Source organism: Amblyomma maculatum, chromosome 5, assembly GCF_055883805.1.
Source record: "Amblyomma maculatum isolate TAMU_Amacu chromosome 5, ASM5588380v1, whole genome shotgun sequence".
Taxonomy (NCBI): Eukaryota; Metazoa; Arthropoda; class Arachnida; order Ixodida; family Ixodidae; genus Amblyomma; species Amblyomma maculatum.
In genome coordinates, this window is record NC_139348.1 from 155,863,491 (window position 1) to 155,887,220 (window position 23,730).

At 47.5% G+C, this 23,730-nt stretch overlaps 1 protein-coding gene across 2 annotated transcripts in view; it reads left to right on the forward strand.

The window, feature by feature from the left end:
* Positions 1-23,730, forward strand: part of LOC146190055 (protein rhomboid-like) — a 241,870-nt gene that overhangs the window by 155,380 nt on the left and 62,760 nt on the right. Inside the window, exon 1 of one of the 2 annotated variants that reach the window (XM_084604786.1) lies at positions 11,943-12,678. The exons of the other annotated variant lie outside the window; for it this stretch is intronic. The gene's annotated coding sequence lies outside the window, so the exon portion shown is untranslated. Of the gene's footprint in view, positions 1-11,942; positions 12,679-23,730 lie in introns of those variants that run through there. 2 annotated transcript variants of the gene reach the window in all.

The following is a 23,730-nucleotide window of genomic DNA, read 5'->3' on the forward strand; positions in this document are numbered from 1 at the left end:
ACTTGCGTATAGGCACTTTCTCACTCTTAGCAGGGATTACGACATAATTAGAATGACATGTCCGTGCATCACTCTAAATCAGAGCTGGAGTGTGTTAGCACCAATAGTCTTGGCCTACGACAAGGGTTAGCAACACTACTCAGTCTGCCAACAACTGCTAACGTGGCGGGAAGGTTTAGCGCACAAAAACAGAACCATCAAAATAGAGAACGCGGCTACTCTTGTTGTTTCTTCTTTGTCGCACACCTGGTTTTTGGCGGCTCGTCTTGGTTAATATAGAAGTCGCGTGATTTGGTGTTGAAAAAGCTACGCGGGCTTTGAGTTTCCGGGCAACATTCTTGATCTTATGACTGATCTTCATGCTAACCTGATAGCACTTTGCAGCTTACTATGAGCTAGCTATGTTACCGCACCTTCCGCACCCTTGTCTTGTTCGCCCTGGAATTTTTCTATTTGATTAGAGTAGAGGCAACTAGAAAACGTACTTTTGAGCAACTCAAAGGGTTTTGTACACTATGGTAGTAGTGGTCGGTAACCTTGTTGGTAAGCCTAGCCAACGAGAGCGCCTCACAGGAACTGCACGAAAACTGCGCTATTATTCCGCACTTTCTCAGGGCAGATTTCTTGCGTTAATCCTGCAAGGTGGCGTGAGATTTCACTTGACATCAATTGTCATTACCACCCGCCTGGGTGCAAGCACACGGCAGGTGCAGGTACAAAGCCATTCATGTTTTTCTATTCTTCTCATAGCCGAAGAGAGCTTTTCTTTTCTTTTTCTTTTTATTTTTTGTTCGGAGATCTTAACCGAGGTCGCCGCCTCTGAATGGAGTTAGTCCCTGGTTCATTGTCGTCTGTACATCTATATTGTTTACGCATCGCAAATCATGCTCCCGCGCTCAGGATGGTGTTAGCGGTTATTATTTCCCTCGTTACAAAAACTTTTAATCAAGTATATGCAACAACGTTCCAATGAAGCGGTGAAGTAGAGCGACGGCACGACGCCTGTCGTCTGTGCTCGCGTAATATGTTGCGTTGACAATCATCCAAGCGCCGAGGGTTGCGACACTTTTCGAAGGGTCCTGAAAACGCTTTGTGCTGCAGCTTGTTCTCTCGCGGTACCTGGCTCAACCCCTCCCCTTCGCCCCCACTTATTGTTTTCGTTCTTTTCACGGAGGGTCTTGCCCAAGTTTGTACCCCTTTGTGAAAAACACGTGTGTAGTGTATAGACCTTTTCTCCGTGTATACACGAGGACCGAACCACTTCGGCCATTGTCGAGCAGGCCCGACTGCTGCTTTAAGCGCCTAGCGTGCAATCGCCTGATGGTGGCCCCTCTGCTACCGCTGTTGGCCGGCAACGCTCGCAGTCGCTGTGTGCCGCTACTTACGAAGGAGGAATTGTTCTCTCAGGCGGCGTGCTTTATGGCCGGCACGCGAGAAGCGGCTGCCGCTGCTTCGTGCAGAACAACAACAACAAAAGCAGCAAAAGACGCCGCTGCACTACTACCGCGTAGGCCAGGTATTTCGCAAAGCTGCTGGGAGCAGTGCTGAGGGTAAGGAGGAAAGGGAAAGGAGGGCGAGAGCGGTGGGCCACAGGGCGAAACTCGTGTCTCTCTTATTGTCTCGCGCGTGTGTATAAACGCTTCGCCCGCCCGCTTTCTGGAAGTGGCGCTGTGTGCCGCATCCTGATAGAGTCACATCCTGACTCGGAGCTGCGTGCGAGCCCGGCGAATGTCACCAAGGAACTGATTAGATGGCGATAATTTGATTCTTGTAGCGTATGTGAGGTACCTTTTTGCTAAGAGATGCCACGGCACGAAGCACTTTGCACTGCTTAAGGTGGAGTAAGAGACCAATATTTTTAAGCAGTTCGCCTCACAAAGTTGAGCACGAGGCCAGGGAAGAGCTTGTACTCGTATCACCAGTCCATTGGTAACCGGTAGCACACGGGATCGAACGCGCATCTCCCGCATATGGCCCCTATCTAATCCCATAATCTAGTAATAAGTCCCTTAGCCTCTTTCATTTTTCAACTTGTCTGTATTGAGGTCGCTGTGGGTTTCCGCACTTGATACTGTCTTGGGCTGCGGTGTCTCCACTGAGAGGATCTGCTGCCTAAGATCTTACCGGCAGCAGTGCTCTCCTCCATTTCACGTTTCCCTTCCATGTACGTATCTAAGGTCTCCCGACCCACTCTTCAGCCTTCCTCGTCATGTGACCAAATCGGCGTAGCCTTGCTTCTTTGCTCCTATGTTTGATGTGCTGACCCTTCTTAGCGAGTCCCGTTACATAGATTCGAAGCAAATCACTTTCTGCCTAAACGGTTGTTCGACTCACGCCCTTTGAAAGCCATTTCGTCTGTTTTGAGACCGGCGGAGAATCCTTTGCGCGCATATGGGCAATTTCAAGCAAGGCATCGCGAGGCTGAAAATTGCAAAGCCGATATATCACGATCTGTGAAATAAACATCGCAGGGATCGCGAAAGGCACACAACGTTATAGGAATTCAGGGGAGGAAATGCATGGTTATTTATGTAGAGCCACAATTTGCATACATAGGACGTCCTTCCAACCAATCTCACTGATTTTATGCGTAATTTTTACTGTGTTCGCCTGATGGCATAGAAAGCTTGCAGTGACGACTACGTCAATGCCGCGAGCCCTCGGAAAGCTCACATAGCAGGGCAAAACAGGTGAGCGCACACATATCCAGCTTACCTGGGCGTCGTGGGTTGGCCGCCTCTTGGGGACCTCGTAACTGAATGGAGATATTTTAAACTTGTTGAAAAAGCTACAAGTCCGGAGAGGTAGTTGACGAGCGCAGCTTGATTACCGACTCTTTTTCCTCGTAGAAAAGCCTGACCTATAAGCTCTTCGTGCATTCAGAGTTCACGCCAGCTATCTCGAACGGCAATAGGAAATCAATGGGTTGCATCGAACATCCTGAATTCCCGCTGTGATTTTTAATGTCCAGTAGCTGTACATGGCAAAATTACTTTTGAAAAGGAATTAAATGACATTACTATTTACTTTGCTAAAAATCGCAGAAAAGTAATTACAATACATTACTCATTACTGCTGCCCAAAAATAATGAAATTACATTACAATTACTTCTACTGAGAAATTCAATTAGTTTGAAATTACTTTCAAGTTTCCATAAATGCAAAAACTAAGTAAAGCTAGTAAACAAAACAACAACTTGTTATCCAGAGTATTCTAGTTGACTATATAGTTCTGCTCAATCTGTCTCCTTTTGCCAATCCGTTACGCTGGCTTCGGGTTGCAGTACGTCGTTCCTGCTTTCGCGCACTCTACTTCGTTGTCTATTGAAGGAGTGATGGCGCACTTTAGTAGAAGTAATTTTGAGAGGAATTAATTACTTTGCTGCGAAATTACCACCAAAAAGTAGTTCACTACATTATTAAATTACCAAACTGAAAAAGTAATTCATTACATCACAAATTACCGAAAAAGTAATTAAATTACAGTAACTTCATTACTGTAATTCAATTACTGCCATGTATGCCAGTAGCCTGCGCGGCACGTGATGGTGACCGGGCCGGGCACATTAGAAGCGCTTGTTCGAACTTCACGGGCTTCGCTGTGCACTAGAGAGCTGCCGGGCACGTCAACTCGGGATTAGAACGAGGCCCCTATTCTGTTCTCTAATATATCTCCACCTTACCTTACCAGACTTTTCGGGCGCAGAACAGTACTATCCACCAAGGACTGCAGCAACTCGCGCCCTGCTCCTTCCTTCCTTCAGCAACATACATGCATACGCAGTCGAGGCACCGTCGGCCACGAGGTTGTCGCTGAGCCACGCGACGAAGCCCCGCGCGACGGTGTACGTGCGGCCGACTCGGCGGGGACGCTGTCTCGGAGCGCCCACTGCGGTCACCGCCTCTGCTCGAATACCGCGTTTCGTGTTGTGCAGCCTGCCGGACGTGGTTGAGGACGCTGTACAACGCGTGGGGTGTCACCCACTGCTGCTTTCGACAAAAGGAGTTAGAGTCCGTTTCGGTAAAGACATCTTTCCTGAAACAAGTGGTACACTTCACCTCCTGCTGTTGTCCGCTCGAACCATCCCTTCACCGTTTACTGGTGACGTTCCGTTTCGTAGAGGGTTATAACGTAGTAGGAAGGTTTTGATTCTTTCGACAAATTAAACTTTTTTTTTTTACCGCCAGGTTTTACCATGTGGTACAGACCTGTCAGGCTAACGTTTCTTTAGACACTATAAAGCTGTCAACATGGAAAGGATGGGAGGCAGCCCTGTCCAGTTCGGACCTCTAGGATCAAGCCATCGCAAAGAGCGAGGGTGGCGGCCTTAGCCAACGGAATCCCGACTAAGAATTCAACCAACCTTCCCATAATTCGCCCTTTTTGCCTTTGAATAAAACGTCTTCATCATCAGCAGCAACAACCGTCATCATTATTAACGGCATCTGCAGATTCTTACTGCAGATCTTCCGCATTCTCAGCTTAATTAAAAGTAATTATTGACGGAAAATAAAAGGCGTAGTATCGCTATAACTGCCGAGTCTTCGCGGTGGGTCATTCTCAGACTCCGATAAAGCACACGAGCAGGTTCAGTGAGCGATGATTCGGTACACTGCCAAGAGCAGTGCGGGAGATGAAGAAGCCGTGGAAACCGCTCAACGACCAGAAACTGGGACGACGAACGCGCGCCCAGCCTACGGTAGCGGGCTCGCCACGGCTTCATTGCGCCGCTGTTTTGTGCCGTGCTCTCGAGGAACTCGCTGCGTGCGTGATGTTTGTGCTTGGGTAACGAGTGGGCGGCGTGGAGCTTCCCGGCCCGCTTCTGTGTCGCGTTACGCACTCCGCGCGTCTTCTGGAACGCGCAGTCCTCCATATCTCCGCTATGCGGCTCTCCATCTCAACAGGTGCGCCGCTGGAGCAGCAGCCTTTAAAACCTGGCCGTTAAAACTTGTTTTAACGATTTAAGTCCAGATGAACTGAACTTGGAGAATAACAATTTGTTAGAAATATGTCTAAATCAGAATCAGGGTAATTTTTTTTTATTTTGCTGTATGCTCAGTAGAGCCTGGTCCGCATTTCGAGGACCGGTCCAGGCCCGCTAACTTATCCTTCTTCAGAGCCCGGTCCGACCCACAAAGCTCAGTGTAGCCCAGCCCGGCCCCGCCCGAGCTCGAGCCGGGACCAGGCCCGTGCTACAGTAACTCATGAGGTATGTTTCTTGTTGTCAGCAATTAAACTCCTACTACACACGTAAACAGTGGTCGAAAAAGAAGCTGAAATCGTAACAAATCTTTATTTATTAAAACAAAAATAAGCAAGTATGAGGTGTGTTTGCACGGTAGGCTATTTGAACAGAGATGTTGTAGATGAGCAAACATAACATAGAGGAACACGGAAGTTCAAAGAGCCAAACGAAACGGTTCATGTATAGCCTCATGTAGTCGCATAATAAAGTACTTTGCGTTCTCTTGAGATTTTAAACCAGTCATATTTTATCGCCCGCGATATCTGAATATTAAATATTCCTCACATGCCATTGTTCCTAATGATGATTTCATGGGTTTGATTTCACGGGACTTGACTCGAGCTTGTAACGCAAGTTGACGTGCCTGTACGTATTTTCATCTGCCTTCTCCCACATCGTCACCCATCATTATCCTCTTTGTTCTCCCCTTCCCCTTACCCAGTGCAGTGTAGCCAGGCCAGACTTTAATCATTCCTTCCAACATGCCTTCCATATCAATAAATACATCTATCATGGGTTAGACTTACGATCGAACTGGCCGCCTTTCAATACAGACAAAAGGTAAAAGGATTTGCGTACGTCCCAAGGAGACTCAAGCTATGAGGGGCGCCGTAGTGGAAAGCTTCGGATCAATTAGTCCACCTTGAGTTCTTTAACGTCCAATGACACCGCACAGTACACGGGTGTCATGCTGTCTGCCTCTATGAAAATGCTGCTGCTACTGTCAGGACCAAACCCGGGTACCCCGCTGTAGTCGAGTGCCTAACCACTGAGCCACCGCGGCGAGGTTATAATTAATTAAATAAGTCAATAAAGTTTTACGTTTTCTCGCAGCACATCATGGCTTTTGTCTGTTTGTGTCGCTGTTTCAACTCCCGAAGCGGTCTTCACACTGCAAAAGGTCGACATATCGGCCCTGTATGTACGGACCCAAGCTCGCTACAGTCCCGCAAAATTCGGGTCCTTGCCAGGCCATGGCCGGTCTCGAGGGAGAGGGCGCGCGCGAGAAACGCGCTCTCCCTCGAGACCGGCCGTGGCCAGGCCTAGGCCCGGCGGAACAATTCATCTCCTGGTCAAGCAAATGCAGGGATATGCTTAACGTTGACTAGACGAAATGACCACAGATCTTATAAAGAGAGATTTCTTAACCAGGCTACTGCCCCTGAAACGTGACTTGACGTATGTGCATGTTTTCTGCGCCTAACAAAACAGCGTTTCGAGTGAACTTAATATAACTTTTCGTCAACTTCGTTAAAGGGGTTAGTGAGATCCCACTTTAATGAGATCATGATCTGACTGGAACTCTTCAATCACTGCTGCTTAAGGTGCTAAAGTGGCAAGGCAGCTGGGAAGGCATTTCAACCGAACTAGGCAAGTTTTCTTTCTCTTATATATGTTTGTATATAAAAACCTGTAGACTAATAGCTACCGGATGGTGGGACACACAAGCCGCTTTGCACATTGTACCTGTTGCTTACTAAGTAAAGTAAGCGCAGGGCGAAGTTTTGTTGTGTCCCGTCAGCACAGATTATACGTGTGTCCGTGCGTTGACTGCGGCGAAAGAAATTGAAAGAGACGAGGTTAACATCAACGCAATTGATCCTGTGCATGAACTATCAAAAGACGATAATAAAATTCAGGAAAAAAAAACAAGAAAAAAAAACGAACAGTTCTCGGAGAACGCATGCAAACTATTTAGGTTCACTCTTTACAGTTTTAGCCCCGCCGGGGTGGCGCAGTGGTTACGGCGCTCGACTACTGTGCCCAAGGATGCGGGATCGAATCCTGGACGCGGCGGCCGCTTTTCGATGGAGGCGAAAAGTAAGGCGCCCGTGTGCTGTGCGATGTCAGTGCACGTTGAAGAACCCCAGGTGGTCGAAATTTTCGGAGTCCTCCACTACGGCGTCTCTCATAGCCAAACCAAACCAATATTCCAAGATCTGAGAAGGAGATCTCTCCCGCGTTTCGGATCACAGAGGAAAGAAGAAATGTACGACGGCTTGAGCGCGGGTGGTCAGGTTGCTTGCAGCTGCGGAGGACACGAGAGAGAGAAGAGTCGGGCGTCCCGACGAGGAGCAAGCAAGCGCCCGATCGTCTTCCACCGCATACATCTCCAGCACCGACCTGTCTGCGCCCACCGCTACTGAGTTCCCTCTTGTCCCTGCGGGGTTATTCCAGGCTTTCCAGGAATAGGACCGTTCCGTCGTCCTGCCTCCTTGCCTGCGGAACCGGTCCGTCAATGACCATGGCGAAGGTGAAGGCCGGACAGCTAGGGGTGTTCATCGTTGTGCGCGTGGTCACTTCGAACACCCGAACGTCTCCCCAAACCCCATTCCTTTCCTCCTTAAAAGCGGGAACAAACGAAGATGAAGCTGGTATGTGACATGTGAAAAATTATAGAAGGCACTTTGGACCACTAAAGGGGAGGAACGTTGGGGAACTTGGGTTCTAGTAAAACTAGAGCATGCGAGGCAGGCTTTTGCGGTCTCCGGCCAACCGGCCTAGTCTGCCAAAGTACGATGTTACTGATTATGAGCATATATTGCGTAGCTAGCAAGCGGCCAAAATCAATTGGACTCCCTTGACAAATCGGAGTCTTTGATTTCATCATGATTTTAAATTCACGAACTTGAAGTTCCAAGCCACGTAGTCCTTGCTGTAAACAAGCATGGAAAGAAAGCAGCTGCCAAGCGTTTACTACGAACGCGACCTGGCGTTAGAGGTGTACGGCTGTTTCTTCTGGGTTTATATATATATATATATATATATATATATATATATATATATATATATATATATATATATATATATATATATATATATATATATATATATATATGTATATGTATATATGTGTGTGTATATATATATATATATATATATATATTTTAGTTGCGCGCTGTAAGTATTCCTGTAAGTATTGCTGGACACCGTGGTGAAGTGGGGCTTTGGCACGTCTCAGCGGTGTGGTGGGTGAAATATCGTTGTCGTTCCTGTTATTTCTCACTCTTCCACTTTTTTTTTTTTTTTTTTTCATTCGTTTGCGCCGTTCCACATCTGATCTTTTCGTTTTCTTCACGCCAACCGGGTATTGTTGGGATTCCTGAGTCTGCCCGTTGTTCGATAACAGTATACACAAAGCCATTCCTTGCGTTCCACCTGATCTGGGCCATAACCACAAAAGTCGGCATTTGGAGGCTTTTATATATATGACACTGCTCCTTAGTATACGCTGCTGCTGTTTAAACCTTCTATACCTCAATAGGACCGGTGGGTAAGCAAACAAACAATGCGACCAGCCGCTGTTGCTCGTTTACTACTCTAAGCTGCAGAATTAGCAAGATTAGACCGGTTGCTTCCTCATTGTGGATGGCGTTGCTACTGGTCGTGTCATCGCGAAAAGCGGTTACTCCTTGTGGAGATCGGTCCTTGTTGACCGCTTTTCGGCTTTACTTATTTGACGCTTGTAGCTCTACTGGACGTTTTTCACCTCCGCCGCTATGGTCGGAGGTGGCGCTGGCGAACACTGTCGTGGTTACTGTACAGTAACATGAATAGATTTCTAAGTAGAGGGGGAGACAGGCGCCATCGTAATGGGAAAGCGCTTCGCTCGACCTGCGGAGGTCCTGAGTTTGGAATCCACCGACGAACTGTTGGTGAAACGACTCGCTACTTTCTGTGACTCTATCATCTATCCAAATGATTACGCACCTAATTTTCCATAGCAATAAACACTAATAAAAATATGATTTGTTTGGTTTCAATAACGGGGGACTCTATAGATGGTTCATTGTTTCTCTTTGACGGACTAATTGTTGTGCCCCAGGTACAAATACTGCTGGAGTTGTTCGTTTACTTTTGATTTCAGCCACTTCTCTACTCAATGCTTCTCTATTTCTATTCTGCTTTGCATTTACAGTCGTGCCTCATTAATACGCCCCCCCCCCCCCCCCCCCTTTCTAATAATATGGACAACTCGAATTGTGAACAGTTTTTTTGGGAACCAAACTCGTTAATATGGAATCTCGCTGTCCAGGCAGTGGACAGGGGGAAATGCAGAGGGTCCATTGGTCCCCATGCATTTTTGCCGCGTTAATAAGGCCAGTAGTCCGGGCACAATTTCTACTGCGATATGTTGTTGTTGTGGCCGTAGGAAGAAAGGAAAGAAAATGCACGGGCCTGCTACTGGCTCTGTAGCTGAGCCACCTCCGCTGCCTCGTGCAGGCAGAAGAGAATTGGTTCACTGGAAGGGAAAGGCGCGGTAACTGTCTCACTCGTTTTCTGTGGACACCTGAACCGCGCCGTGAAGGAAGGGAGGAAGGTGGGAGTTAAAGTGGAAAGAGAGAAAGAGGAGCCGTACTGGAGGGCTACGGAGTAATTTCGACCACCAGGCAGAAGAGAAAATAGAGAAGAAAGAAAAAGAAGAGGGAGAGAAATACGCGCGCCGCAACAACCGTCGTCCACCACCGAAGCGGTGGCGGGTGCAATGACGGCCTACAACAGATAAAAATTCAATGGCAGGCCAGCCCCCGCCGCAAGCGGCGGTGACCTACCTGTCCCAGCCCCATCCACTGCGATACCCAGATGTTTAATTTTCTGCACCTTGAGTACGGGCCATTTGAGGAACTCAATTAACAAGTGTAAATTACTAGGTGATGAGCATTTTCTTTTGTTTCATGGTTTACACCGCGAAGTTGATCATTCGATGCTTGCACCTGTTCCCTTATCTTATATGTTAATGGCTGCGAAACAACTTTCTCTGCAGCTCGTGCAAAGTGGAAAGTCAAATTAAGCAGCTTCCAGCTGACTAAGCGATATGTATTCAAACAGTCGTCATAGTAGTTGTATCATTTATTCATGGTACGAAATTGGTATCATAGACCAGTAGACGCATCAAGTTGCACCACAAGATTTTAGTCATAATGGTGTCCAGTGTAATGAGCTGGCAGTTCTCAAAATCACCAAATTTATACTTCAATGGTAACCCCCATGCACATTTCAAGGATTTCATTAATATTTTTTCCATGCGACTCGTTATTACGGACGATTCGCTGTATGGACCGTTTTGTGCAGTGTACCTCTATATTAACGAGGCATGCCTTAATGGAATTCGCTGCATTCGGAAAATTCAGCACCCGCCTACAGCAGTTGGTTCTCTTCTTTCTGAGGCGAGTTGCATTCTTCTGCACCGAAGAAAGTACGCTAAGCACTCCCCATTTCGATCTGAAACGGTTAGAGAATTCGATGACATCGTCGCGTGCATTTCACTCACTCCCATCCTCATCTGCGCCGCCACTGCCGCACCCTCCGGTGGCGGCGTTCAGCTTTCTGGGCCTGCCACCCACCACTACAAGTCCTGCGGCTTCTCCATTCCTCTTGGACTTCTTTCCCTCTTTTTTTTTTTATTTTTTTTTTCTTGTGCAAAGTGATACTCCCACGCCATCGAAAACGCCAACGGCCGATAAAAAAACTCGGCGGAGACGCCGCTGCGGTTCGGCCGCTCTTCGCACCGGAGCAGCCTGAGTACTACGTGGTAAACGAGTTTCTCTGCCGTGCCAGCGAAGCACTCTTGTCTCAAACGCCGCCACTACCAACACCCACTACATGCCCTCCCCATCATACCCCCTCTTACCATGCCTGTTTCCTCGGCCCGTGTTTGATCTGGTAGCCGGTGCGGCGGACGAAGCTACTAATGCGATTTGTTTCGTCTGCCACTTTGACCTCGCTTGTCTTGTCTCGGCTTCGGCGGCCCGTCGGATCCACTGGCCCGCGTCAGTTGTTTTCTCTTTCTCACGCAACGAGCTCTGCCTTTCCCCCCAGTCTCCCTCTTTCCTGTTTCATTCGACCTCTCCTCCCCCAATAGTAGTTTCGGCTGTCTCCTGGCTCACCTGTTTCAGCCTTAGCGTTGATGGGGGTGTACGTACTGCTGTGGCGCCTGTATCAATGGAAGAACGGCCGACTGACTTTCATCTCGTCCTCGTGCTGTTCCTTTTACGTTATTAGGAACCAGGCCCCTTTTACTAGCTTTCCTCTGTCCTTCATCGTGCCTCGTCTTCGGCATTCTGAGATAGAAGCGACGTAGAGAGAAGAAAAAGATCGGGAGGGGAGGGACGATGAGCTTTTTGTTTGTAATAAGGAAAAAGTATATGCCAAAAGCATTGGCAGGCAGCCGCCTCTAGAGGGCTGTCTTGCGGCACCGCTAAAGCGAAAGGTGTGCCCAGTCTTCACTCCAGCCACCATCTTTCTTTACCCCCCTTCTATCCGCTTCTTTCTTTGCTGCACCGTACACGAATACTTTCTTTTCCCGCTCAGTACCTGGGTGTACCTTGTGTTCTGCAAGTATTTGGTGCATGAGTAGTTTTTCTCCTGCTTTTTGTAAGAAAGAGGGCGGCGCTGTTTTGTGCTGGACTGGGCAAGGGTAGTGCCTCGGAAAGAGAGGGGGCACCGCTTTCTCTCTCTCTTTTTAGCGATGGAGAGAAGGAAAAGGAGAGAGAAGCGTGAGCGGCAGGCAGGCGGCTTTCCCTTTGTCATCCTCCTTGCTGCAACCTAGTTTGGCGATAAAAAAGCGGCCCGGAAAGAAAGACTGAAAGGAAGAAAGAAAAAAGAAAAGCGCTGAAAGAGGAGGGCTGGGGCGCGCGCGCCGTACCGCTTTCGCGATCAGTTTAGTGTTCAGTTGGTTCTTCAGTCGACGGCAGGCCGTCGGCAGTCGTGGTTCGGTTCCTGCCGCCGTAGCGCCCGTTCTCGGCTTGAGTTGGCTTCGCCGCACGACAAACAACAACCGGAGGCAGCCGGCGCGCCGCAGTCTCGCATCCGGTCGCGGTGCTCCCAGCTTGTGTCGTCTGCTCCATTACGCCGGCGACGCACGGCGCGGCGTGTCGTCTGCAGTGAGGGACGGCGCGCAAGCAGACGACCTTTTTCATGTCTCGGCATGCTTTGGTGTGCACCACCGGCTGACGTAGTCGGGTGTAGTCGTGACGCCCAACACTGTCGTCGCCCTCCGTGCTGTTTTCATTGAAAGTGCTCAAGGTGTCAGCGGCTTCGACTAGTTTCTTTGCTGCTGTTATTGGCCGGTGATCGCGCGAAGGATCTGAGATCACCGGGTTCGATTTGCGAGAAGGCGACCCCGCTGTGAAAGGTCGAAGACGTGGGTGTCCTCCGATACGATTTGCGTTATACTACTCGATGAGGTGGTGTTGCGAGTGCCGAAGGCTTTAGCGACGACAACGACTTCACTTCTCATTCCTGTGTGCGCGTAGTTCCCAAAAGGAGAACCCCTTTTCCTAGCCTGCCTGTTTTCTTTTTTAAGAGTGGTGATAATTTTTCCCCGCCATGATTCGGATTCGAACGGAGTGCCGGCTACGACTACGATTGCTACGACCCGACGGCCGATGTGCGCGAACTCCGGACTGCAGGCGCCGCTCTGCGATGTCAGGTGAGGGTTCGCTCTGTTTTTTCGTTCGATTTGCTGCTCTCGTGCAGCGCATTGGTTGCGAGATTCGTCGTTTTTTTTTATTATTATGCCATTTTTGTTCTTCATATATACTACATATGAGTCGGTCTTCTCGGATGATTCGTATGATTTCTTGCTGTGATTTCCTCCACGATAGGCGTGATATTAGAGAAATGTAGTTAATTGAAATACAGAGCCGAGACATACGGGTCAAATTGAGTGGGGAAGAGAGGCTCACCTTTACTTGTGAGTCTTCGAAGATGTTTGCGCGCACTTTCTTGCCGCGTCCAGACTGCGATTCCGAACAATTGATGCGCGGAATGTGAGTGTAAGCACTGAATTTATTTTTCCCTTTAATTCGCAGGGATAAACGCAGATTCATCGCCAAGTGCAAATACTGTCTCTCATGCCAGTCTTTTTTTTTTTTTTTTTTGAGCCAGACAGACCTGCTTAGCGGGAAAAATTTTCACAGTATATATATATATATATATATATATATATATATATTTTCTGGCGCTTAATATCTAAAGCAAACAGAGCGTAAGCCTTCTTTTTTATTATTTGAGCGCGTTTTTTAGTCGCTCCATATTTGCGGCCGGCAGTAGTCTGGCTGAAGCACCTGAAGGTGATAAAACTTCGTTTTTCTGGCACCGCCGTTGCACCTTTTTTGCGAATGGAATGAGATTGGATCGCAGAACTGCTTTCCATCTAAAGGTCATTCGATTTGGGACCATCGTACCGCATCGCGTCGGTTCTAAGACCGGCGTCAGCGCGATCTCCCCTTCTCGTCATCGCTTGATGATGTGGATGATCAAGACTTCATTAAATTTATTCATTTAAATTGGGGTGGATCAGATGGGCGGGAGACCCTGTGCCCCGGCGGTGCTCGTTGCTTGTCCCACGGTACTAACCTGCTTCCCCTTTGACACTCGTGCTAGCTCGCGACCTGCAATATGCGCCTGGTGGTTCTCTGATCGAGAGGCCGGTGCTGCGGGCGAGTTGAGCGCGTACGCTTTAAACCGGAGAAGGGAAGGGGTGTACAACACCGTCGACAGTGGTGAAGAAATGCCCGGGCATGCTAGTTCTTCGTTCCGCCGGGGTTCAAGGTTGACCTGTTTTCTCCCCTTCGCACTTCTGCTGTCGACGACGTCGGTTCGGGCAGGCGCGGGCACCCGTGAACCGTTGCGTCATTCGCAGCGCGCTGCGGTCTTGAGCGAAGCGGTGATCGTCGGTAGCGCTTCGCGTCCATCTTCTAACGTTTTTTTTTTTTTTTATTCTTACTTTCCTTTTACCGTCTTCCCTCGAGGGAGGAAGGAAAATGAGACATGCGGGAGCTATTTATTTACTGGCCTCACTTTAAATGTAAATGCGGGGGTTTTTACGGAGCGACGCTGCCACCGCAGTTGGGCTGTGAAGGATTGAGATGGGACTCGCTGCGGCCATTGGGTTGTCGTCTGCTTGTACCGGACCTAGGCGGCTAGTCTCCTTGAAAGGCTCTTCTTGGGTGCTTTGCGGATGCTTCCCCGTTCGTCTGCTGCTCTGTTCCTGGACAATAGCGCGCTTGCACTAAGGGAGTACGAAGGAAGAACCACAAGCGCTAACTTTCAGCTAAATATAGCGATGGAAACTGAATCCTAAGTTCAGCTTCGGGATAAATAAAGACGAAACTGTCTTGAAAAGTAATGCCTAGAAATGATGCGTAAGCATGGAGCACTTGACGTATGCACATCGTGATGTAAGAGGGCTGCTTGTCTTACGCAATGAGGAAGTTATGATTGCTCATTAACATTCACCTACGCGCAGCCACTCGGCTACGAAGGGAAGCTGTACAGCTTTACTCAGCACCTTTGTAGTTGGATAAAAATTAGTCGCGGTCGGGGATAGTCGCTCTACCAGCTGAGCTGACCGAGAAGACGAGCAGATGAAACGGTGGGCCGAAAGAGTGTACCATCAACAATTCGAAGTTGGGACGGTGTGTTGGTCTAGTATTTAAGGGAGTCCTTCAAGGTGGAATAGTTTGTTATGGAGGAGTAAATGAGACGTGTCTCGAGATCGCTCAGACCAGTTAGCGTAATTAGCCATGCGTAAGCGTACTGGCTGCTTGCTGCCAATTCTGCACTCGAAGCAGTTTGCGATGAAGGAAGATTAGTGTCTGTTGCATATAAATGCAGGGATAATGGATGATGCAGTACTCAGAGCTGTCGCCAAGGCAGTGATGTAGTAAATACTAATTTATTCAGTGATTAGCTTCCCCCCAATTCTGCAGGATGTCTGTTATCTGCGCCTATAGCCACAGTGCGTTTTGATGTGGCTGTGGAGACAGAAATCAGTACGTCCCTCTTCTACAGCACGTATTGACGGCGGAACTCACTTTTTTTTGAGCAAAAGACGCAATGGAGATTATAATGCAGTGCCTGGAGGAGGGCTCTGCGTTAACTTAGACTACGCCAGGGTCCCTTAGCACGCACTAATATAGCGTACGTAACAAACGAGAGTCCCTTAATTTTCACCTTCGTTCAGATGCGACCGGGATTCGATTGCACGGCCAGTTAATCCTCTCCACTGTCTCCGTAGCAGGTATAAGGATATCTCTGATAAACTTAATTGTCGGATTAAAGCAAGTGAACCAAAACCGCGCCTTGTTGTATGACGCACGCTGGCGTCTTAAGGGGGTTACACGACGTAGGCTCGACTTATTAAGAGAAGTCAGACTATCCTTGTTGACTCTTCCAGCGTCTGTTCTCAAGAATCTGTTTTTCCTGCCGAAATTGGCGCTGTTCGCTGCCAGAAAACCCCGTTTGCGTTGGTTGTGCGGGAGGTCCGTCGAATTTTTTAAACGAGATGCGGCCGCAGATATCTGTTTTTTTTTTTTTCCAAAGCAGCCATCGCTGCTTTTTTTGTTTTCCTCTAATTATTGTTTCTGCGGACATCCTGTCTTCCCGCGCAGTTTCAGGGATTGGCGCCAGAATGCGTCTTCCGGTCCGCCTCGGATGCCAAGGTTGGCGCAACCGAGTGTTCACATACTCTTCACTCTTGCTTTCATTAGTGTACATGCATGCAGTGTACGTGCATCGCCCGGAATAATTGGCGACTCCAACTGCTACTTGGCGCTGTATGCGGCTAAGGCAGCGACGCGATAATAGCCGCACGTGCGCAGATCCCTGTGGAAGTGCTCGTATAATATGCGACTCAAGGCCGTTTCGCTATAACTTGTTTACAACGCAGCATTGTTGGTGAGAACGCGGATTTTCGGACTGAGCTGTAAGGATTCAGCACCTCCGAAACAGAAGAGCATATACGTCCTGAAGGTCGCATGCGTGCGCCGCGTTTTTCGAATGGTGCAATGCTTGAAAAAATGACCTCCACCTCTTGTCGATCGAACGAATCAGGCATCGCGCACTTAGACCGCATTGACCCTTCGCCCGCTATAATGAAATCATTATCACTTTGGGGCTCTGATAGTCATTGCCCAGATACCCCCATTTCATGCGCGAGACGTGATTGGTTGGCTGCGTCATAAGCAACCGTTCCTTTTCCTGTTTGGAATACCTGTAGGTTTGGTTGGCAATCCTTTAGATCCAAAACGGCCATTTTCCTTGGGCGCTTTGGCCCAACTGCATACGCTGATAATGACCTTGTTTTGTCTCTTGTTCGTAATCTCACTTCCATTAAGCTTCTCTTGTTGCACAACAGCTTGTCGAACTATAATCAACTGAAGGAACATTCATGGCGCACTGTACCGCTGTATTCCTCTTTAAAGGGGAAGGCCATGAAACTGACGACGGCCTTCGGCGGCAATGATTAGACCTTCGATACGTTTGCACGCAGGCGACCGAGGGTGCGTTCAAAAACTTTAAAAAGCTGCGTCAGTCGGCAACAAGATTGCTGTTGTTTTTTTTTTTTCTCACATGTCTGCGTCCTTCATGATATATCTTCGATCAGATGAGCCTTTTTACCAGCTTGTCTTATTTAATCGATAAACATGTGTATTTCTTTTATCTAGGCACGCGGCCTCTATCGAATCAGAGCCCAATCACCACGCACTCTGTGTTGACCTGCAGCTTTGTCTTGTGGTGAGCGACCTTTGTTAAGATATTCGAGGTCGAGAGCTCGAAGCATGCCTATATCATAACATCCTTCACACTAGTACTCCTCTCCTAGAGATAGCACATTGCCGAGGCACGGTGAGATTCCATAGGTCGTGTTTAGGCAAACAGACGATGTGTACATCCTTGCATTCTCTTTGTTTCCATTCTATCTACTGGGCTTAGACAAAAAAAAAAAAAATGGAAGCAGAGGTTGGACTGAGTATCGCGAAGGCTTTACATGTAGCGGAGGGAAGCGAATGCTTTCTGCTTAACCTCGGCCATATTCTCGTTTTGATTCTCCGTTGCAGTGGCATCACTGGCACGCATGACGTCACTGTGCTTTGACCAGTCAGCGTCGCTATTTGGCGGCGCCGACGCAAATGATACCACTTAATCATCTCAAAAGCTACAGGCACAGGTATGCTGCTGTTAGGAGCCGATAGCCAGTTCATACCCAGAAATTTTGGGCATTTTCTGGGAAATAATTTTTTAAACGTAATTCTTCACATATTGTTTGACATTACGATAACAGAATATAAAGTGCGGTCTAAGGAGATGGCCTCTCCTGCACCTCTGATTTATTGCGGGGGCATCACGGTAACACTCAAGATATCCGCAGATCTCTCGGCAGGCTTCTAATGATTTGATATTCATATTTTAAAGAAAAAACGCGCCCAATATGTTTCCTATAACAGTGTAGTAGTAGTAAGGGGTTTTATTATAGAATAAAATAAAAATAATAAAGGAAGAAAAAAATTTGCCTGCCCCGGTATCTGCTTTCGAAATGAGCTGAAGCACCTGAACTGGGGTGGCGGAAATAAAGGGATAGCAAGGCGACAGGTAGGAGAAATCAAAGAGGTGAGCGATTGGGAGAAAGGACAGGTTAGATTAAAAGGTAAAACAGTATAATACAATATTGTACATGATGACAGTGTGTCCAAATCCAAACTCCAGAAGCAGAATTTCGCCACGCATAGAAATGTTTACCTCACCTCGGAAGTTTTAGACCATTCCCGTCAATATGTGGTTATAATATATATATATATATATATATATATATATATATATATATATATATATATATATATATATATATATCGTAACTTATAATATCCCAGACGTTGTGCCCTACAATTGAAAGGCGTCCCAGAATCTTGGTCCTGTATCAATAGTGCGGCAGTGATTGGAAAGTGAGGTGATAGGCGTAACTTTATCAAGAGAGGCAAAAAGGTCTGAATTAGAAAACAATGCGGGCCGAGGTTACATTAAATAAGAATAAATAAACGAATTGAGTTGAGCAGGTCATGCAAAGTGCAGAATTGCTAGACCTCTGTTTTTGTCAGAGTGGGTACCAAGATATCGATAACATTATCAGAGGCAGCTGTAAATAGGAGGCCCGGAGGAACTTGGGAAATGGGCTGCGATAACGTGCCCGTGGTCAGCGTAAAACAATTGGAAGCCATTTAAAGCGGTCTTTATTTTGCTGCGGACTTTACTTAGATGGCATGATGACGACTGCGTTTCCATGTATTTTCTTCATTGTCTCCGTCTTCTTTTTATTTTTTTTATCCCGACATTGCCTATTTGCAACAGCCGTTATCACGCACTAGCCGTTTTCCGCCTGTGGAGCATAATCTCAAACAAACGGCCGGCTTCATCTCAAGGTACATCTCTCCACTTAACGACCTTAATCATGGTCTGCATCGGCGGGCCCCTAAATCTTCTTACAAGCTCATTTATCCTCGGCATCTAAGCTATTCTACTAAACTGGCAATTGTTATCTATCTAATGACCGAACATACATATTCATGTGGACCGCCGTTACCGCTATCGGTTTAGTTAGGTGGCAGTAAAGGGCGACTTACTACAAGGCGCCGAAAACTGCCTTGGCCCTGCTTCTTGTTGCATTGAACCTGGCCTCGAAAAAGCGAACAGAAGAAAAGAAATTACGTCTTCGAACTTTCCTGACTTATGTACCACGTTTCTGTAAGAGCCCGGAATGATAAGCCCTGAAGAATAATCCCGTTATCGAAAGAATGACGCGTTCACGTTCATTTTTGCTGCATCGGTCTACAGGGGCAGGTATTATTAATGGGAGCACGCAAGCTTGTGCGGGAAGCTGCATGACAAAGAGTCCTCCATTTTTTGGAATAACCGTAGCACGCATCCTTGGTCCCCTTTGGTACGCGCTCGCACGTTCCCTTTAAGGCTCCACGAATACGTATTTTTTCCAGCCCTATGAACTGCGAAACTGTGCGCAGGCATAAATATGTACTAACGTCTGAAAGAGGTCTACAAGGTGTCGCTGCGTTTTTACGTCCTTACATATTTAATTTGCATCAGCAATTATTAGCTCTATTGCCTGTTGTGTAAGAAAAGGCGTTCTGTTGTAGTCGTATGCCGGATCGAATGCCTGCCGCGGTGGCCTCTTTTCGATGGAGGCTGCAAGCAAGCCGCCCGTGTACTGTGCGATGTCAGTACACGTTCAAGAACCTGGCTAAACCGTTAAAGAAACTGCTTGCGGATCGATATACAGGAATGACTTACTCGTCATTAAAACAAGAAGAAAAATGCCACCAAAATTTGGTATCTATAGTTCTTTAACAATACACGGGCCACGCTCAGGTGGCGACAGAGGCGGCAAGAAGTGTACCGGTACACCACGTTCGCATAGTATGGAGTGTGTTGAAAAAACTTTCTTCATGGAGAAGAAGACAACAACTAAAAAACACTTAGTCCTCGTCAATTTGGATCCGATACGTCCGGGTGCTGTTAACTGCGCCTCCGCTTCGGGGTTGACGCCATCGGTGCCACCGGCGAAGGCCTCTCGGTAGACATCCGGATTCCGTATCGCGTTGGTTATACTAATTCCTTTGTCGCTGCGGCAACCGTCCTTGGAGCGAGACAAAAGGACGCCCCGAGAAGCGAATACAAAGAGCAAATAGCTGCGTCGGCGTCGGCGACTTCGTGATGGAATCCAGCTGGCTCGAAGATGAAAAGGTGAAAAAGAAAAAAAGTTGAAGGCGCCTTTAAGGCGAGGTCCTTGTTTGCGTGTCGCTATTTTTTTTTTTTCTCCCGAGTTAAGTGGCGAGGGAAACCTTCTTTGCCCGTCCGTTACAGGTGTAATTGATTCTGAACGTCACAGCTGGGATTTGTTTCCCCTCAGCCCGCCCCTCGACGGGGCTTGTTTGTGCCGGCAGCCCTTAACGCAGAAAGTGCTTACCCACGTTATACGAGTATATGTACTTTCTCGTTGCTAAGTGTTCGGCCGGAATGACCCGGCATGTTGGGAAAGTTACTGATGCCGCGATAGGTGGCTTGAAAAACTTTCCGGGTAGCTTCGGAGGACCTTTCCTGAACGTCTGTTCGATGGAAGCGTCAAACTTCGTGTGCAACAACTAACTGATCCCCTCTCCTGTAGTTGTTGCAGGTGCGTACCACGTGGTCACCTCGAAAAAAAAAAAAAAAAAGAAAGAAACCTCTCTTCGACCACCCGGGTCTGCGAACAGTCCTTTTCCCTGGTTATCCTGTCTGTATTTCGCGTTCCCTTACTTATTCGCAGTTTTCTTTTCTTTTTTTTTTTTTTTCATTTCATGTTGTGTAAACCTCTCCCCCTGGTCCATGGCTAGGAGGCTTTGCACTCGCCTGATGCAAACGCCGCAGCACAATATCATCGTCTACAACAAATAATGTCAGAGACATAAAACTCGGGCCTTTCATAGGATCTGTATGGGTCTCCGCCAATAGCAAAGCTGTGCGCATCGCAGGATGATGCTCGGTAAATGCCAAAATCCCGGATTGATATGTTTTAAATTGCTCGAAGTGTTGTCCTCGGCACGACATTATTTCGATCTTTTCGCTTTCGTCGTCTCAAGTGATGACCAGACCAGGAAAATTTGAAATCAGGACCGTTGAACTATACGACTTAACTCGGTAACCAACTCCTGGGTGATGGTATATTGATTTGTATTTAAATATGTGTTGTATTTAAGTCACTGTTCTATTTTCTCGAAAAACGGACTGAAAAAAAAAAAAAAAACTGTGGTCAGAACTTCGAATACGTTAGCGCGGACCTTTTTTCAAGGTGATCATGCTCTATGGTTCCGACAACCTGAGACATTAATTACAGTGGCCAAGATATAGGGGGCCCTCATTGACCATAAACGAAAAAGGTCACCGGTGAATGTCCTTGCAAAAGCTGGCGAGGGCAGTGATATCTGCAATAGCACGCAAAACCATTCCCAGCCTGCTTCATGGCTGCTTCGTTAGCTCCAAATTATCATTCAACAGTCGTCTGAGCACTTTTCCTTTTTGTTTCGTACAATTTCAACCCGTGCTTTACAGACCGTATAGCTCACATTGCATCATCGGTGCCCGGTATGCTGCGCACATTTCTATACCGTCTGCTGCCGTGCTTTGGCGTTCTGTCTGCTCGCCGTCTGCTGTGGTCGTCTGCTCGCCTCGCGACCCGCAGACGACAGCCTTGAATTACGTCGTCTCGCGCATAGAAATCGATCCTAATTCGTTACACGCATGCGCACGTGCGTTTACTTTTCGGGCTTTATTCGTTTTGCCTTATCATACGCACAGATGGCGCTTCCTTTTTATTTTAATGAAAACACTTCGTTATACGAAGAGGCGATAGCGAGCCTCATAAATTCGAGTCTCCGTGTCGACGCGTTCGGGTCTGAAGACCTTTCATGCCGAACGCACGATTGACAAAGGGCTGTTGCGACTTTTGTTTCGCTTGTTTCCTTCTGTTGCTGCAAGTTATTATTTCTCCATTGCATCGCATATGCAGTGTAGCTTGACGAGAAATAAACGGCCATTATGTCGGTCGCGTTTCCGTTTTCTCCTGTTTCATTGCGCTAGTTTGCCGGTACCATAGTGACAGCCCCGAAACAAAATCCTTCGCTAGTTATTGCATAGTTTGAGCATAGCATTTACATGTATTGCTGGTTAGCCTATTTCTGCAACTGTGTGCATGTTGCTGCAGGATGTGCAGCACCACTGCGCCTGCGCAGTGGGCTTCGTTAGTCCGGTAGGAGCGACATGCGCGCCCCTAGCTAGGCACAATGGCAGTAGCCCGATGCGTCCGGAGAGGGTAAGCGGCCGATTTTCGGGCATGCGGCAGAGAGCCGCGTAGTTCATAGCGGAGCTTAATATGGGCATTTATGGGCCATAAATAGAGCGCCAATTGTTATCGGATTTCGCAGGGAACCAAGAAAATTACAGCGAGAATGGCGTGAACGCCGAATTCAACTAGCGATCGTCGTCTTTAGTAAGCTCTTGTTACATTCCTTGTGCGTAATTATTTTCAGAATTGGTGTGTTTTCTGTTGTCTTAAAACAACTGCAAAAGGCTCCCTTCTTGTTATGTGTCCTATTTAGAGTGCAACTGCAAAAGGCTCCCTTCTTGTTATGTGTCCTATTTAGAGTGAAACAAATTAGTATAATACCCTTTTTCTTTCTTTTGCTGTGTGTCGTTTTTCATCTGCCTGTGGCAGATGGAGCCTGTATATACTTCACTTCCACCTTCAGTCACAGGTTCCTTCATGTCGTGGACGTAGATGTAAGCAAGAAGTTTAACGCTATTAGTCGATATTACACATCGAAAGGATCTCTAGTCGAAACTCCGCTGTGTTTAGAAACATTAAAGATTCGTTCGCGCACGCCAGTAGTGGCCGGATGGTCACGTCTGCGTCGTCGTCCGAAACGGTGCACAGTTATGTTTTCGTTCACATGTTGCCGTTTGAGAACTGCTTTCCATACAGACCACGCTAGTTTACCTAGTTTCAGCGACCGTACTATTCAGCCAGTGCAGCAGGTGACAGCATGTCGGACTCCAGGAAAAGCTTTTGCGATTCAGATAAACACCAGGTGATAGAGCGCCTGTTAAAGGTACGTCCAGGTTCACAACACACATTTATCGTGCCGTTTTAAAAGGAAAAAGCTTAGAAATGACACTACATAATTTGTCAATGTTTTTCAAAGCATATTTCACCTTTTAACGAATTTCTGCTTACTTAATTACAAGGTTAAACGAGAAAAAGAATGTTTGTAAGGGTCAAGCTGGCGTCCAGTACTGCAGCCGGGAGTGACTCCCACGCGCACGTATCGCAGTGCTCTATATGCATCGCCTTTGAAATGAAGTTTTATACTTTTGCAATTTGTCCTAATTTGCCGCTAGTTTATCTAGTTCCAGCGACCGTACTATTCAGCCAGTGCAGCAGGTGACAGTATGTCGGACTCCCTTTCTTCACAAAGAGACGACATCATGGGTACACTGTGAAATCATAAAATTGATTTTAAAACTTTTTGTTCACATGCAATCCTATGAGACGCTGAAGTGGACACTGTTGGCGGGTGCATGAAGCATATACACCTGCGCTAAGCCAATGCTCTGATATGCACCCGCTCGTGAACAAAGAGAAAAATTGCAGAAAATCAGTGAGATGGGCACCTGGATAGAGAACTGTGCGTTAACTTGCATAACAGTTAACCCCGGCAGTGCGTCCTTTTACGGGCAGTACGCACCCCGAGCATTTCTTCTGCTACCGTGTGTGCTCGTCTCACGTCGCGTGCTTGTATGCGTCGCGTCTGCTTTTCTGTACCGATCGCAGACGACAGCCTTGGATTACCCAGTCGTCCCGAACATAATTGATATCTAGCTCCTTGCATCGCCTTTGAGCACTTTATTATTAAAGGCACGTGTATTACCGACTTTGTCAATTCCTCCTTATCAGAGGGGCTTAAAGCAATGATCCTGCACCCCGCTCCATCCTTTCTTTTTCCTTCACCTGAAAAGAAAGGTAGGTGTGCCTCTTGGCGGAGAAAATTGGCACCAGAGCCGTGGAAGCCGGCCTCTAAAAAGTCAAGTCTGCCTTGTCGTCGCGTTCTGCTCCCAAGGTTTTTCGGACAATTAAGGCGATAAATAAAGGAGTTGG